The sequence below is a fragment of the Sabethes cyaneus genome, chromosome 3 (genome assembly GCF_943734655.1).
Source record: "Sabethes cyaneus chromosome 3, idSabCyanKW18_F2, whole genome shotgun sequence".
Taxonomy (NCBI): Eukaryota; Metazoa; Arthropoda; class Insecta; order Diptera; family Culicidae; genus Sabethes; species Sabethes cyaneus.
In genome coordinates, this window is record NC_071355.1 from 219,942,512 (window position 1) to 219,958,243 (window position 15,732).

General features: G+C 39.6%; 1 protein-coding gene across 3 annotated transcripts in view; it reads left to right on the forward strand.

Moving 5' to 3' along the window:
- The first annotated feature begins 359 nt into the window (after window positions 1-359).
- The window catches only part of LOC128743743 (1-phosphatidylinositol 4,5-bisphosphate phosphodiesterase classes I and II), a 158,383-nt gene continuing 143,010 nt past the window's right edge, over window positions 360-15,732 (forward strand). For 2 of the 3 annotated variants that reach the window (XM_053840395.1, XM_053840397.1), the window contains exon 1: window positions 360-1,540. The gene's annotated coding sequence lies outside the window, so the exon portion shown is untranslated. Of the gene's footprint in view, window positions 1,637-15,732 lie in introns of all 3 variants that reach the window. The other variant, XM_053840396.1, reaches the window with a different exon arrangement.

Below are 15,732 nucleotides of genomic sequence, written 5' to 3' on the forward strand. Positions count from 1 at the left end.
GCATTTGGTGGTGGCTGGCGGCCAACATGTGCGGGAGGATAGACTCCATTCTCGCCGTGCAGCTTATCTTCACATCTTCTCTCCGCGGCGGGGTTGTTGCGAACGCATGTTTGTATATGCTCGCCCCCCAAATAACAACAACATCATGCTCTCTCTGCCGTGCTCCCGCATGCTCTCGCTGGTCGCTGCTCCTACAGCCAGCGCCAGCAGCGGTCGTGCGTTTGGGGATCTCTGAGCGCGTATTGGTGTGGCTCCATCAAATCGTATCGCTGACGCGGACGCCGTTCGTTGTCTTCGTCAAATCTGCACTCCAATCGTTTAGTCCGAGTAAGAGAGTTGGGGATTTCAGACTTTCAGAGTGAAAAAGTCTTGCAAAATGATCACGTCTATCAATTAGCCAAAGTACCGTATCGCGTTCGGTAGTGGTTCGCTGCTGCAGCTCTGCTGTGCTTGTGATGTGAGTGCTGGTTGTGTGGCCTAGAGAGGTGTGCTGCTGTCAAAGAAAGGGTCAAACTGTATGAACTGTGGATGCTGGAACCTGGAAGCTTTGTGAAGTAGTTCCGGTGGAAGCCCCATCGTCACGAGGGCAACTCAGTCACGGTGGTAGCTTACTGGGACTGAAGAAACTGCAACCAGTAGCTCTTTTAGCGGGAGACCTTTTTTTTCGGTTGGCCATCGTCATACCTACCTGAGGACTTTTCCCTTCTCGTGATTTATCTAGGCCACACCAATATTTCGCTCTCGCGGGTATCGCTTGCTCCGACGAAACGCTCGGTCGGTCGGTCGCTCGTTCAGGAATACAACCCCAAAAATCCAGCGAGTGACAGAGGCTCGTGTCATTTCGTAGATAGGGTAAGAAGGTTGAGGTTGTTCAGTGTTCTGTTCTCGGATTTGTTATGGTTGATTGACAGTGTTAAATTGGCAGAATGGAATAAGTGAAGTGAATTCAAAAGCGTTCCATCGTTTCTTTGAATCGACATCAAATAGCTTGCGTGTTTTGTATTAAACTGCATTGGCATAGCAATTGTCTAATAAATAGTGCTTATTCGGAAATTGTTTTGTCGTTCTTGGCAGTAGCAATCATTCTGTTGGATTTTGGCTTGCACACCGAGCATCAAACCGAGAAGAAAAACACATTCCTGTGAAAGAATCATAATGATGCAGTTGGTTTGAACTATACTGAATTGATTCATAATTTGCTAGTCAAATTGCACGTAAGTGAATTTGGGCCATCGTGTTTGCTGCAGTGCTTTCGTGGATAAAGTGGATTTGTGGAAAAGTGTAGAGTGTGATCACATCACGCAAAATATGGAAGTGCAATGCTAATGCAAGGTGTGATGAAGTTTTCCCACAGTGTCGCGTTCTGCACAGCTTTGCGAATCGCCGTGTATCATTCGTAGAATTACACCTAGAATATGATATAGGTTGAAATCACTTGACCCGGACGTAAACACTGCACACAGCGAAACAACAAAGTTGGAGATTGAGAGAGAGCGCGAGGAAGAAAGAGAGGGAGCAAAAAGAAAAGAAGGCAAACGTGGTAAGAATAGGAAATGAATACAAGTAATCACTAATCTGCGGATGTTTAAAAATTCGTGTGCACCCAAATGGTGGTTAAAAGTTATATGTTAAGATGGTAAGATAAGCTCATGAATTAATGAATTTTTGTTACATGCTGGCATACCTATGAAATAACAAAAATTTTAGTTTTATTTATGAATTCATTGGCGAAAATCGGATACAAAAATTACCACCAAATTTTATATTTTTGGTTCAAACAATTTAAAAAAAAATGTCAAAAGCAAATTATTTTTTCAACATCCTACATTCCTAATATTTGCCTCCTCATACTTTTTATGATTTGTTTACGAAACACTCAGTCATTTAGGTGCATTTTCAATATATTTTCTGTTTATGTTGTTCTCAACGTCGATGTTGTTTTTCAGCAAAGTGAAAAATTTTATCTGAATTTCAGCTTTCAATCTAAATCTGATTCACCTTTCTCAGCGAGAAAAGTCTATGGTTTTGGTTTGAGAATGAACTTTATTACGGAATCTATGACGAGCTCGAACTTTCTCAGTTCTCGGTGTTCTCGGTGAAGAACTGTCAATAGTAATCAAAGTGCGATATTTTACTTTCTAAAAAATTTCTGATTTCTGAAATATGAGAACTGTTAAATATCTCATTCCAATCCCCCTAGAAGGGTAACGACTGTTTCTCATATTATTATCTGCAGCGTGCTGAGCCTAATTGGAAATAACATAATGCAGTTTCATTTTGTTATAAATTAAATTGTTATCTACCGTCTCATCGTTGCCGTGTTTTTTTCTCGATCTCGCAGCGAGACAGGTAACTTTTTAAAATGAAATTATACCCCTACAACACTCACTCCATTACAGCGATTGAACGAAATGTAAATTAAATTCTCATCAACTCTCTACGTAAATATTCTCTCCGTTTGCCACCACCATGACCATCATCCCATCATAGTCGATGTATTCGTATGCACGGGCACAAAATACGTGCCAGCTGGTAGCGGCCCTGCAAATCGCGAACGAACGTTGTTTGGGTACGGATTAATCACCGTGGCAAAAACACTTTCTGGCTGTAGAGATAGAAAGGCTATGCGTTCGCCTCCGTTCAGTTCAGGGAGAATCGATGTTGTGTTGTATGTTTTATTTCCATTTTTCTATACATTGTTTTTTTTTTGCTTGAGAACATTGTCAGGTTTGGTGTTTTTGACAAAATGATTCATTTTGCCAAAGTTTCTATGCATATGAATGGCTTATACCTAGTTGCGAATACACAAACTGAGCTGAGCACTGTTGCTTCGAAGTGCTTATTGAACAATTCACGAAACGCGCTTGACTTACCTACTTTATTGCATTGATTTCTGGCGAACCAGTAAAGCGTTTGGATGACCAGAATACTAAAATACAGATTTTGATATTTTTGTTTGAAGTTCCGGCAGCCAATGAACACGGTACGGTGGACTTACCGGACGAAGTATTTAGTGATTTGCTCAGCACGGCTTCGCACTTCGCAGTCACATATCAACCTTCTCACGCCGCGCCGCTGATGGGTACATTTATAGTTTCGAAGAGTTTTGACATTGTCACCTTGCGTGAAGTCTTTCGCCATGTCGCCGACTGCGGTTGGTCAGTTGACGCAGAATTATTAATATACATTTTAATGGCAGACTTTTATGCGCTCGTCTTGAATGAAGGATGTGTTCGGCGAGGGAATGCTCGTTACATTGTGTGTTCTAGAGGTTCAATAAGAGAAAATATTGCAGCTGTAAACGTTTTTATTTCTATTCTATTCCAGTGCACGGTGACGATAATCAACAGTCGTGATTGAAATACGTCTATATTTAAGGATGGAATTTCTTACGTCAGCCTAGGTCAGAATGGTAATAAAGATTCGTTTTTGGCATCAAGGACGAGATTTTTATGTTGCCTGAATCATGCCATGCTTATTAAAATTAAGGGGTTTCTTTTCCTCTATACGGTTTATTATATTTTTGCCGCAGAACTACTTTTTTCTTTACTTTACTAGGTAGCATTTTGTAAAAACGAACTTGAAACTGCAATAAAAGATTTCAACGACTGTATGTAATTCAATTCGTACTTTTTCCGATTTGGTTTCGATGAAATCTCGAACCATTTTAACGACCTCGACATCATTACTAGAAACCTTGGGACGGCAGAGGCAATCTACGCCAGAATAAAAACGGAGGCTAGGAGGTTTGGGTTACAAATCAATGCGTCGAAAACCAAATAAATGGTAGGAAGAGGCTCCAGAGAAGGTAACGTCTGCCTCCTACGGACAGTGACTATTGACAACGATGTACTGGAAGTGGTTGATGAGTTCGTATATTTGGGATCTCTGGTCACCTTCGACAATAATACGAGTGAGGACATCCAACGACGAATTCAAGCTGGAAATCGCGCCTACTTTTCTCTCCTCGAGACGCTTCTATCTAGGAGCATAGGTCGCCGCACAAAGCTGACGATGTACAAAACGCTAATCACATCGGTGGCTACGGATTTGAGACAGTTATTTTGCTTACAGAAGACATACGCGCACTTGCCGTATTTGAACGAAAGAGTACAAACGGAAAGCAGAGAGTGGCGGAGGTGTATGAATTACGAGTTACAGACACTGCTTGGAGAGATTCTCATATTACACCTGGGAGGACTACGAGTTGGGAGACTACGATGGAATCCACGTCCACGAATCCCGGTCACGTGGCAAGGATGCCAGACGACTGTGCAGTGAAATCCGTTCTCTTCAAGCACCACACAGGCACCAGGAATAGAGGGACCCAACACTAGAAGCCAACTCGCGTGTGTCGACGCGCGACGAATTGTCGACGAGTAGCCCAGGATCGCGTACAGTGAAGAGGAATTCTGATATGGCAAGAGCCCCCTCAGCTCTCGGCTGAAAGAAGAAGAAGAAGAGAAGAAAAAGAAAATATCAAACCTTTCTATTCGAGGAATTTCCACGCATCATATATTGGACATCCCGAGTCACAAATGGTTGGAGAATCCGCTTAAGGGTGATTATATTCAAATCGAAGAACATCCCTTATGGATGTACACTGTTCGCCTGCTTCGCCGATAAAGCATCCATCGGCTTTTAATTTTACCACGAACATAGCCTAATCGTGAACATGGCAATTCGTTCAAAAATTGAATATTGAATATAGAACGTGGCTGATTTAGCGGGTATAGTTTGCATGAAAGGGTCCAAGGGCAGTTGGGTGAATGGATATGCTTTCCGAAGAAATCCACCCTCGATACCACTGTTGTACTTCTCCGCTGTAGGGGCAGCTTACTAAATCAGGCCAAAACTTTACTGGTCCATTGTTTTACGATTTTTTCAAGCACAACAATCCACAGTCTTGTTTGTCACGACAGCCTGAGTTTTTTTTATCCGCAGCTGCAAATCATAAACTTTCTGAAGAATTTATCAGCCAAAACGAATATGAACCTGCTAAGGATATCACCGGCCAGTAGCTTCATAGAAGTTTTGTTCGGGCAACTGCCCATAATGCATCTTCACGTATGTGTCGTCGTCTATGAGGATGCATCCTTCACACTTCAAAAGAACCTCATTGTACAACTTCCGGGCACGTCTTTTGGCCACTAGATTCTGCTTCAATGTCCTGTTTGGTTGCTTACTGACCGAAAAATATCGAAATCCTTCCCACGAACGAATCCTTCTGAAGGTGCTTTGGGTGGCGTCGAATTTCTTGGCGATATCATAATTCGACAGTCCGATGTTTGCCCTAATCGTTCTAAACACCTTCAAACACAGCTTCCGATTCTTAGTTATACTCGATTCGATTTAGTCAGTCTAAACGACTTCGCGATTTAGATCTGATCACGTTAGGTTTTCGAAGTATGTGTGCAAAATTAATTTTCGGGTCGCGACTTCCATCAAATACAGTGAACTCTCGGAAAAGTTAAGCGAATATTAGCTCTCATGCAACACTCTAAAACGTTCATTTTTACATTAACTTTTCTGAAAGTTTGAATTTATTGGTTGTCCAAGCGTTTGTTCACACACGTGTGCTTTCCTTCTATCTTTATTTTTTCATTTTTGGTTTATTGTCGCCTTTCCACAGTTTCATACAGAGTTACACCAGACAGTTGCAACAATATTTCAATACGGGTACTTCAGGATTTTCGATAACATATTGGAAAAGCGCAAACTCAGATTGAATTTTAAATGCAACAGTAGGGAACAAAAAATAAGCGTAAACATTATCAAAAGTAGTCGTAGACTACGAAAAACAAAAGTAAACTAGTATAAAACCGACTATTTTAAACTTACTGAAAGGAACTATGTATTAATTCATAAAGATCTTGTTACATATTTCTTTCCATTACAATTTCCAGATACAAAAAATGTGCATCCTATAACCAAGAATGTATTTTTCGCTTTTGTATTTATCATTTTCAATGACTTTTAGGACTACTCAGAAAAGTTAATATTTCGGAATAGTTCATCGACCCATTCCCCAATCAACTTTCTCGAACTTTTTCGAGAGTCCGCTGTATTACTTCTTTGAAACAAAATTAATTATAAACAACCTTTCAGCACTTAAAGAGGAAATTTTTTAGAACAAACTGCTGTTAAAACTTAGTAATTCCGACCACTAGAAGCGCTGCAGCAAAATCAATTGTGCGTCCAGATATCAAATGATTCGAATTTTAAAAGATGGGTGTTACTCACTACACTATCATCAAACTGATTTATCTCTGATTGGTTCAGTATGTACCAAAACTTAAGTACTGGCCCCGTATTTTTCCTGTACTCTAACAGCCGGCTGCGAAGTCTGTCGATAAAGAAGGGTAATGTCTAAAGACGGTATAAACCCAAGGCTTTGCTTTTTAAGTACTGAATGTTTGTATTCTTTTCGATAATATGGAAAAAAATTCTTATTTCTTCTCTTTTGTTAAATTACACAAGGTTTATTTTAATTTTTTTTTACTTCACGAGATCGAACAGACACAAATCCGATAAGATTCGTGGTCGAATGTAAGTCCAAGTGGTCGAATGTAAGTCCAAGTGGTCACACACTTCTCCATTCTCATTTTTTACAACTCACTTCTCACTTTTCGTATTTGTCTTCTCATTTTTCACTTTGCCCTTCTCACTGCTCACTTCTCATTTCTCACTACTTTATAACTTTTAACTTTTCACTGCTCACTACTCATTTCTCACTACTTAATTACTTTTCACCTCTTACTAGTTACTTCTCACTACAGGTCGGACTCGATTATCCGGGTGAAAAAAATTTTGAACGTGTTTAACATTATAAAAAGAAATTTTTTTCACCCGGATAATCGAGTCCGACCTGTATTCATTGTTCACTACTCATGACTCAATTTTCATTTCTCACTGGTTATTTCTCACCACACACTTCTCACTTTTCGCTTCTCGAGCGAAGCCTTGGTATTAAACCTCTTTCTAAGACTTGACCCTTTTTTATCGACCGACTTCGCAGTGCTCAGTTTTTGACTATTAGGGTACAGGACAATTACGGGGCTAGTGCAAGAATCTTACTGACTCTGTTTAATAGCTCTGTCAAGTCGAGATTTGATCATACGACAACTGGCTTGTTATACCACCATCGTACCTCGAAGCTAATTGGGCAGTTCTTTTCGTTTCTCATTCATAAACAACAACAAATAACCGAATGGCTTGTCGGTTTACAAACAGGATGGACACGTTTTATAAATGATTTTGGGCGAGAGGAAGCGCCGAAATCCCTTAACAACGCTTAACAAGTTGTCGTTGTGATTCCTATCTGCTGTCCAATGCTGGAGGTGCTTGGGTCGAACCAAGCTATAATCAGAGATTGCTACCTACCCAGTAGCTACCTATTACCCCCCCCTTCCTTTCCACTCTTTCCCCTACTTTCGCAAAAAAATTTCATTACTTTACCCTACCGTCCCTCTATCAATTGTAAAAACCATCGTTTCGAAAAAATATTAATATTAATGCCTGGCCGCATTTCAAGGTCAACGACTAAAACACGAGTTTGGCCTTCTGTCTAATTTTTCTGAAGGGATTTCCAGAGAGAAAATAGATGTATGAGGTTGTAGGACGAAAGAGGGGAAACTGACCAAAGGGGTTGACAAAAGCAGAAGGGCCGTCCAAATGAGGAAAAATGTCTTGCTTCTTTTATTTTGAGAATTAAAATGCTGCAATAAAAGATGTCCAAAGTAACAATTGTAAAGCTTTTTGGTTTAGTTTGAATTTTATGAAGGTTTTATTGCGGTATTAATCATTGCTTATAGTTTTATTATGGGATTACGAAAAACCAAGATGATATAAGTCAAAAAATACGTATCCAGCTTTTTACGAGCCATAATGGCGGACGTGTTCGTAATATTTGAACATTTTTGACATTCTAGCAATACATCGCACGTTTTGTTTCCGCACGTTCACGGCAAAACCAAAGGAACTTGCAGAAAGAAAACATGCGCTGTATTACTGAAAAAATGATCAAACACGATGTTCAAGTATTACGAACACATCCGCCATTATGACTCGTAAAATGCTGAATAGCTAGACATAAAACCATAATAAAACTGTTAATAATGCAAGATGCCTGTATTACCACTATAAAACCACTATAAAACTAGTTGGTTGTGCCACATCTCTTATAAAACTGCCAATAAGCATTTAAATCACCTTTAATGCAGCTTAAAAACCATTTGGTAAAACTTATGGCTACTCAACTGTTGACCTTCTTATAGTGCTGATAATGCTTATTTACAGCTGATTACTGACCAGAACAATTTGAATATAACTTTGCATGCCAATTTCATCCAACACTGGCGAGGTTGAGTTATTTTGAGACCCAAATTGAGCCTCCTCCTCCGTCTGTGGTAGTGAAACTACCGAAAGAGAAGATTGGGGAGTCTCCTTTTTATCTAGTCCGCTGTGGTTCAAAGTTTCATCATTTTCTGCGATTCATAGGCCCTGGGAAGAGAAGTGGGCTTCAATCCAGTTACAATTGGCTCCAACTGTAGCTTATTTCGATCCACGTATCTCTTAGCTTGGGTTTAAAAGGCCTTTTTAGTGTTTTATTTTTTACGGTATTTTTTTAAGAAAATTTAGAAGATTTTCTAAGAGTCACCCATAGATCACTGTTTTGTAGTTTCTATAGTTTTCGAGTTATATTTGTTATTAAAGAAAAGAGAAAAAAGTTGAGCCCTTTTCAAAAGTTAGTCTAGAGTCTAGACCAATTTTGGAAAAATTAAGTATGGAAAGTTGTTTATTTACATGAACTCTTTACACACAAAGTTTAATTAAATTCTGAGAAAGTCATGTCAACCTTTGGTCGAGTTGGTGTGAAAACCGTCAATATGCCTCATACATCACATTTTTTAAATTCTGCTTGGCAGAGGTGCAGTAATCAAAAGAGCAAAAAGAGCGTGCCAAGTCTGCCTGTGAGTGCTCGGAGTTTTCGAAAGACGAGTGCTAAGAACGATCTTTGGTGGCGTATAGGAGAACGGAATATGGAGGCGGAGGATGAACCATGAACTCGCACAGCTCTACGGCGAACCTAGCATTCAAAAGGTGGCTAAAGCTGGATGGATACGACAGGCTGGTCATGTTGCTAGAATGTCGAACAACTACCCTGCAAAGATGGTGTTCGCTTCAAATCCGGTATAGGAACAAAACGACCAGGGGCACAGAGAGCAAAATGGTTAGACCAGATGGAGCGAGATCTGGCGTTGAGTATGCGGTGTCCAAGGAACTGTAGAACGTTAGTCCACAACCGAGTAAATTGGAGAAACATTCTTCATCAGGCCAACCAGCCCCGCAATTGCCTTGTACTCTAACAACTGGCTGCGAAATCTGTTGAACAGAAAACAGTGGGTGAAGTTCCCAATGCTAAATGTAGCACCCAGGCTTTACATTTTCCATTTAGTACAATTGGTGGCAGTAAGAAGTTTGCCGGGTCAGCTGGTGGAAATGGTTTTCTGCGAAACAGTATATACCGCTGGGTTTCCGCGAAATGGTCTTCGGCGAAATCTTATACAACACATTTAAATATTTTTTGTATAAAATTAATATGGTAATGGTCCACATAAATGGTTATAATTTGTTAATTTAGTTATATCAGAAAATACTATTCCATTAATATGCACATGTGAGATTTACGAGATTTATTTCATAATATCTGAAAATAGTCCCGACTGCGAAGTCTGTGGATAAAGAAGGGTCAAGTCTTAAAGTCATTTATAACCCAAGGCTTTGCTTTTTTCAATAGGAAATTTATAAACTTGGATTTTAGTATTGACTAGAGGACCCGGCGCGCGTTGCTACGCCATTCCAAAAAGGGGGTAGATTCATAATGCTGAAGATTCGCTTAATTGTAATCTTGCAACCAAGAGCTTTCTTTTTGACAAACCAAGATATTCCTAATTCATACAGCACATTTCTAATCCCACGTAACAATTTGGGTTTTTTTACCAACCCTTAAAATGATAGTGTTGGCAAAATCGCAATAAAATATCAGTGCAGTTCGTTTGAAATCAGTTGAAAACTGGTCAGAAATCATGGGCTTAGAGAAATCAGTTTTGTTCCAAATTTACTCTATATTTTAGTATGGAACACTCGCGGCCTGCGACCATCTCGCCCTCAATCATCTAATGTTACTATAAGCAGTTTTTGGTGGTATTGGTAATGCCTAATGTTTTTTGTCGCTCCAGAGGGGAAGGGGGCAAAAACTACCAAAGAAAAAAAACTTGCCTTCAAAAATGTGGCCATGTGGGAGGCCACATTTGTTTCCATTTGCTTGATTATTTCTCGAGTTATGCAGAAATTTGAGTTTCATTTGTATGAGAGCCCCCCTTCCAGAGAGGAGAGGGGTTTCAATCCGCCATATAAAAAAAATTGCCTACAAAACCCTTAGGTTGCCAAATTTGTTCCCGAGTTATGCAGAAATTTGTACTTCATTAGTATAGGAACCACCCCTTCTAGAGGGAAAAGGGGTCTTAAACCAACATAGAAAACATCCTATCTCTGGAAACCCGCACACGCCAAATTTGGTTCCATTGGCTTGATTAATAGTCGATTTATAAGTAAATTTTTGAGTTATTTGTATGGAAGCCCCCTCCCCCCTATTAGAGGAAGGATGGGTCTCACCACCATAGAAAAAATTCTGCCTCCAAAAACCTTGGGTTACGAAATTTAGTTCCATTTGCTTGATTAGTTCCCGAGTTATGCAGAAATTTGTACTTCTTTTGCATGGAGCCACCCTTTCTAGAGGGGGGAGGGGTCTTAAACCACCATAGAAAAAAATTCTGCCATCAGTAACCCCCCTCATGCCAAATTTGGTTTCATTTGCTTGACTAATAGTCGAGTTATAAGGAAATTTTTGTTTTATTTACATGGGAGCCGCCCCTCTTAGAGGAAGGAGAGGTCTCAATCCACCATAGAAAAAATTTCTGCCACCAAAAACCTTCATATGCCAAATTTGTTACCATTTGCATAATTAGTTCCCGAGCTATTCAGAAATTTGTGTTTCATTTGTATGGTGCACCCCCCCCCCATTCTAGAGGACCCGGCGCGCGTTGCTACGCCATTCTAAAAAGGGGGTCCATGCATAATCCTGAAGATTTGATCAATTGTAATCTTGCAACCAAGAGCTTTCTTTTTGACTACCCAAGATATTCCTAAATCATGCAGCAAATTTCTAATCCAACGCATCAGCATTTGTGACTCGAGCAGCCCAACGTAACAATTTGGGTTTTATTACCAACCCTTAAAATGGTAATGTTGGCAAAATCGTAATAAAACATCAGTGCAATTCAATTGAAACCAGTTGAAAACTGGTCAGAAACCATAAACTTAATGTAATCTCAACATTATTTTCATCATATTTTCATTTCAACAATGTATTTTCTCTTCAATTTTCTTTTTAAAATAAGTATTATATTATCTTACTTTTATTTAATTTGACCCATTATCTAGGCTTCACCGATTTATTCTTAACAATTTTGTTCCAAATTTATCTTATATTTTAGTATGAACGGCAACACTCGCGAGTTCGATTACTTTTTGAATATTGCTAACAATTCTGTTTAATTTGTATGAGAGCCCTCCCCTCTTCCAGAGGAGAGCGGAATCTCAATACGCCATAGAAAAAAAATTCTGCCTCCAAAAACCTTCACATGCCAAATTTGGTTCCATTTGCTTGATTAGTTCCCGAGTTATAGAGAAATTTGTGTTTCATTTGTATGGGAGCGCCCCCCCCCCCTTCTAGAGGGGGAGGAGCCTCAAACAACCATAGATAAAATCATGTCTCCAGGAACCCCCAAATGCCAAATTTGGTTCCATTTGCTTCATTAGTAATCAAGCTATGAGGAAATTGTGGTTTTATTTGTATGGGAGCCCCCCCTCTTCGAGAAAGAAGGGTTCTCAATCTACCATAGAAAAAATTTCTGCCTCCAAAAACCTTCACATGCCAAATTTGGTTCCATTTGCTTGATTAGTTCCTGAGTTATAGAGAAATTTGTGTTTCATTTGTATGGAAGCCCCCCCCCCTTCTAGAGTGGGAGGGGTCTCAAACATCCATAGAAAAAATTATGTCTCTAGAAGCCCTCACATGCCAAATTTGGTTCCATTTGCTTGATCAATAGTCAAGTTATGAGGAAATTGTGGTTTTATTTGTATGGGAGCCCCCCTCTTAGAAAAAGGAGGGTTCTCAATCTACCATAGAAAAAATTTCTGCCTCCAAAAAGCTTCGCATGCCAAATTTGGTTCCATTTGCTTAATTAGTTCCCGGGTTGTAGAGAAATTTGTGTTTTATTTGTATGGGAGCCCCCCCCCTTCTAGAGGGGGAGGGGTCTCAAACATTCATAGAAAAAGAATCATATCTCTAGAAGCCCCCACATGCCAAATTTGGTTCCATTTGCTTGATCAATAGTCAAGGCCATTCTAGAATGGGGGGGTAGATTCATAATGCTGAAGATTCGCTTAATTGTAATCTTGCAACCAAGAGCTTTCTTTTTGACAAACCAAGATATTCCTAATTCATACAGCACATTTCTAATCCCACGTAACAATTTGGGTTTTTTTACCAACCCTTAAAATGATAGTGTTGGCAAAATCGCAATAAAATATCAGTGCAGTTCGTTTGAAATCAGTTAAAAACTGGTCAGAAATCATGGGCTTAGAGAAATCAGTTTTGTTCCAAATTTACTCTATATTTTAGTATGGAACACTCGCGGCCTGCGACCATCTCGCCCTCAATCATCTAATGTTACTATAAGCAGTTTTTGGTGGTATTGGTAATGCCTAATGTTTTTTGTCGCCCCAGAGGGGAATGGGTCAAAAACTACCAAAGAAAAAAAACTTGCCTTCAAAAATGTGGCCATGTGGGAGGCCAATTTTGTTTCCATTTGCTTGATTATTTCTCGAGTTATGCAGAAATTTGAGTTTCATTTGTATGAGAGCCCCCCTTCCAGAGAGGAGAGGGGTTTCAATCCGCCATATAAAAAAAATTGCCTTCAAAACCCTTAGGTTGCCAAATTTGTTCCCGAGTTATGCAGAAATTTGTACTTCATTAGTATAGGAACCACCCCTTCTAGAGGGAAAAGGGGTCTTAAACCAACATAGAAAACATCCTATCTCTGGAAACCCGCACACGCCAAATTTGGTTCCATTGGCTTGATTAATAGTCGATTTATAAGTAAATTTTTGAGTGATTTGTATGGAAGCCCCCTCCCCCCTATTAGAGGAAGGATGGGTCTCACCACCATAGAAAAAATTCTGCCTCCAAAAACCTTGGGTTACGAAATTTAGTTCCATTTGCTTGATTAGTTCCCGAGTTATGCAGAAATTTGTACTTCTTTTGCATGGAGCCACCCTTTCTAGAGGGGGGAGGGGTCTTAGACCACCATAGAAAAAAATTCTGCCATCAGTAACCCCCCTCATGCCAAATTTGGTTTCATTTGCTTGACTAATAGTCGAGTTATAAGGAAATTTTTGTTTTATTTACATGGGAGCCGCCCCTCTTAGAGGAAGGAGAGGTCTCAATCCACCATAGAAAAAATTTCTGCCACCAAAAACCTTCATATGCCAAATTTGTTACCATTTGCATAATTAGTTCCCGAGCTATTCAGAAATTTGTGTTTCATGTGTATGGTGCACCCCCCCCCCATTCTAGTGGGGGGAGCGGTCTCAAACCACCATATGAAAAAAATCTGTCTCTAGAAACCTCCACATCCCGAATTTGGTTCCATTTGCTTGATTAATAGTCGAGTTATGCGGAAATTTTGGTTTTTTTGTATGGGAGCCCCCCCTCTTAGAGGAAGCAAGGGTCTCAGTCCACCATAGAAAAAAAATCTGCCTCTAAAAACCTTTACGTGCCAAATTAGGTTCCATTTGCTCCATTAGTTTTCGAGTTATGCAGAAATTTGTGTTTCATTTGTATGGGAGCCCCCCTTTCTAATGAGGGGAGGGGCCTCAAACCATGCTAACAACATTCCTCACATCATACGCAATGTGTATGCCAAATTTCATCAAAATCCGTCGAGTGGTTTGTGAGTCTATACCGGACACACGAACAGCATTTCATTTTTATATATATAGAAGATAATAGATAAGTAATACTAAATCGACATTGACAGCTTAGTGGTGTAATTGGTTAAACAACACTCTCGACTAGAGATTGAGAGTTGTGAGTTCGACTCTCCCCTTCGCTATGTCTATATTTTTGGCCTAATATCAAGAATTTTTTCGTTTGCCTGAATCTACATTTTTCGCTTTAAGTATTTATTCTTCACTAACTAAATCGATATAAGTAGCATCGATTTCCGAACCGCGATCGCAGCTTCAATTTTAAATTTAATAATCACGGCTAACGTATATCATATGCATCAGTTTTCTTCTGTTTGTAGTTATAGTCACTATCTTCAATCGATCAGTAATTAGTTGAATGCATTTGTTGCCGACTTATTCTTCTCCCGGTTCTCGCTTTGATTTGATTAAAATTCATTCAAATGCTATATGTAAACACATACCCGACGCGACATTCGCTGTTGTGTACGCTAGCTGTTCTGTCAATGGGAGGGAGCACCTACAATAACTTTTCGTGGAGTGTGCCCATGCGTAGGTATCGGTTTACTACATGTCAGTAAATCTATGCTGCTGCTGCTGTCTTGTACGCCCTCAACAGGCGGGGATCAGAAATAGATTCATTCATCAAGTGGTAGGTAAATAGTCAAGTAAACAATGCTCCCTGATGGTGGCGCTCTGATTCGAATGGCTAGCCTGGTGTGCTTCGTTTACTCACAGTTCTAAGTGGTTTCGTGTGACAAGCTAGAGATTGCCTGCCACCACTACCAACCATACCGGATGGACGGACGGACGGACGGATTTGTCACTATATATACTAATCCGATTCAATTTTGACTCATCCGCTCGAGCGGTTCTCTTTTGGCTTTCGCTTTTAGAGTAGAGGGTAGGGCAGTTGTCCCGATTGAGGTATCATCTGTAAAACTGTTAATTAGATGTTTGTCGCTTTTGACATTGATACTTTTTGGTTAAAAATATTGAATGGTTTTCGTTTACTGGAATACGGTAATCGGATTGATCAATCTTTGGTTTAAAGTATGATCCTACTCAGAGAGAAGTTTGATCTACCGATTGCCATATTGAAATTTCATTTTGGGTTTCACTACCCTAGCTTATCAATTCGTTTGCTGTTCTGTAGGTATTGAGAAGATGAAAATGAAAAATATACTCTACTGATCATTTTTCCCTTCGTTTGGAAATCTGATTTTTTTTCTAGCAATTTGGAACTGATTTATCGTTTGTTGTAACCTGAAACAAATTTTTACTATGAAACAATGGATTGTGATTTGAAAATACTTTATAGCTGAAAATTTGAAACAAAAGATTTCCAGCGTTTTTAAGCAATGGGATGCCCAAAATGTAAGATATTATCAAATCATCCTATATGCGACATGCAAAATCACCCAGTGAATCCAGAGTTCGAATTCCATTATTGATTTAGCCTGGTGTGATTAACGTGATGTGTTCGAAGCGAAATATAATGATAAATTTTTGGTGGACATAGATCGGAGGCTCATTCCAGTTTAATACAGTTTGGCAAATAACACAGATAAAATGAGCACATTGAGAACCGTTGACAATTTGAGCTGAAATGAATTTTCGACAATTGATACTGGAATG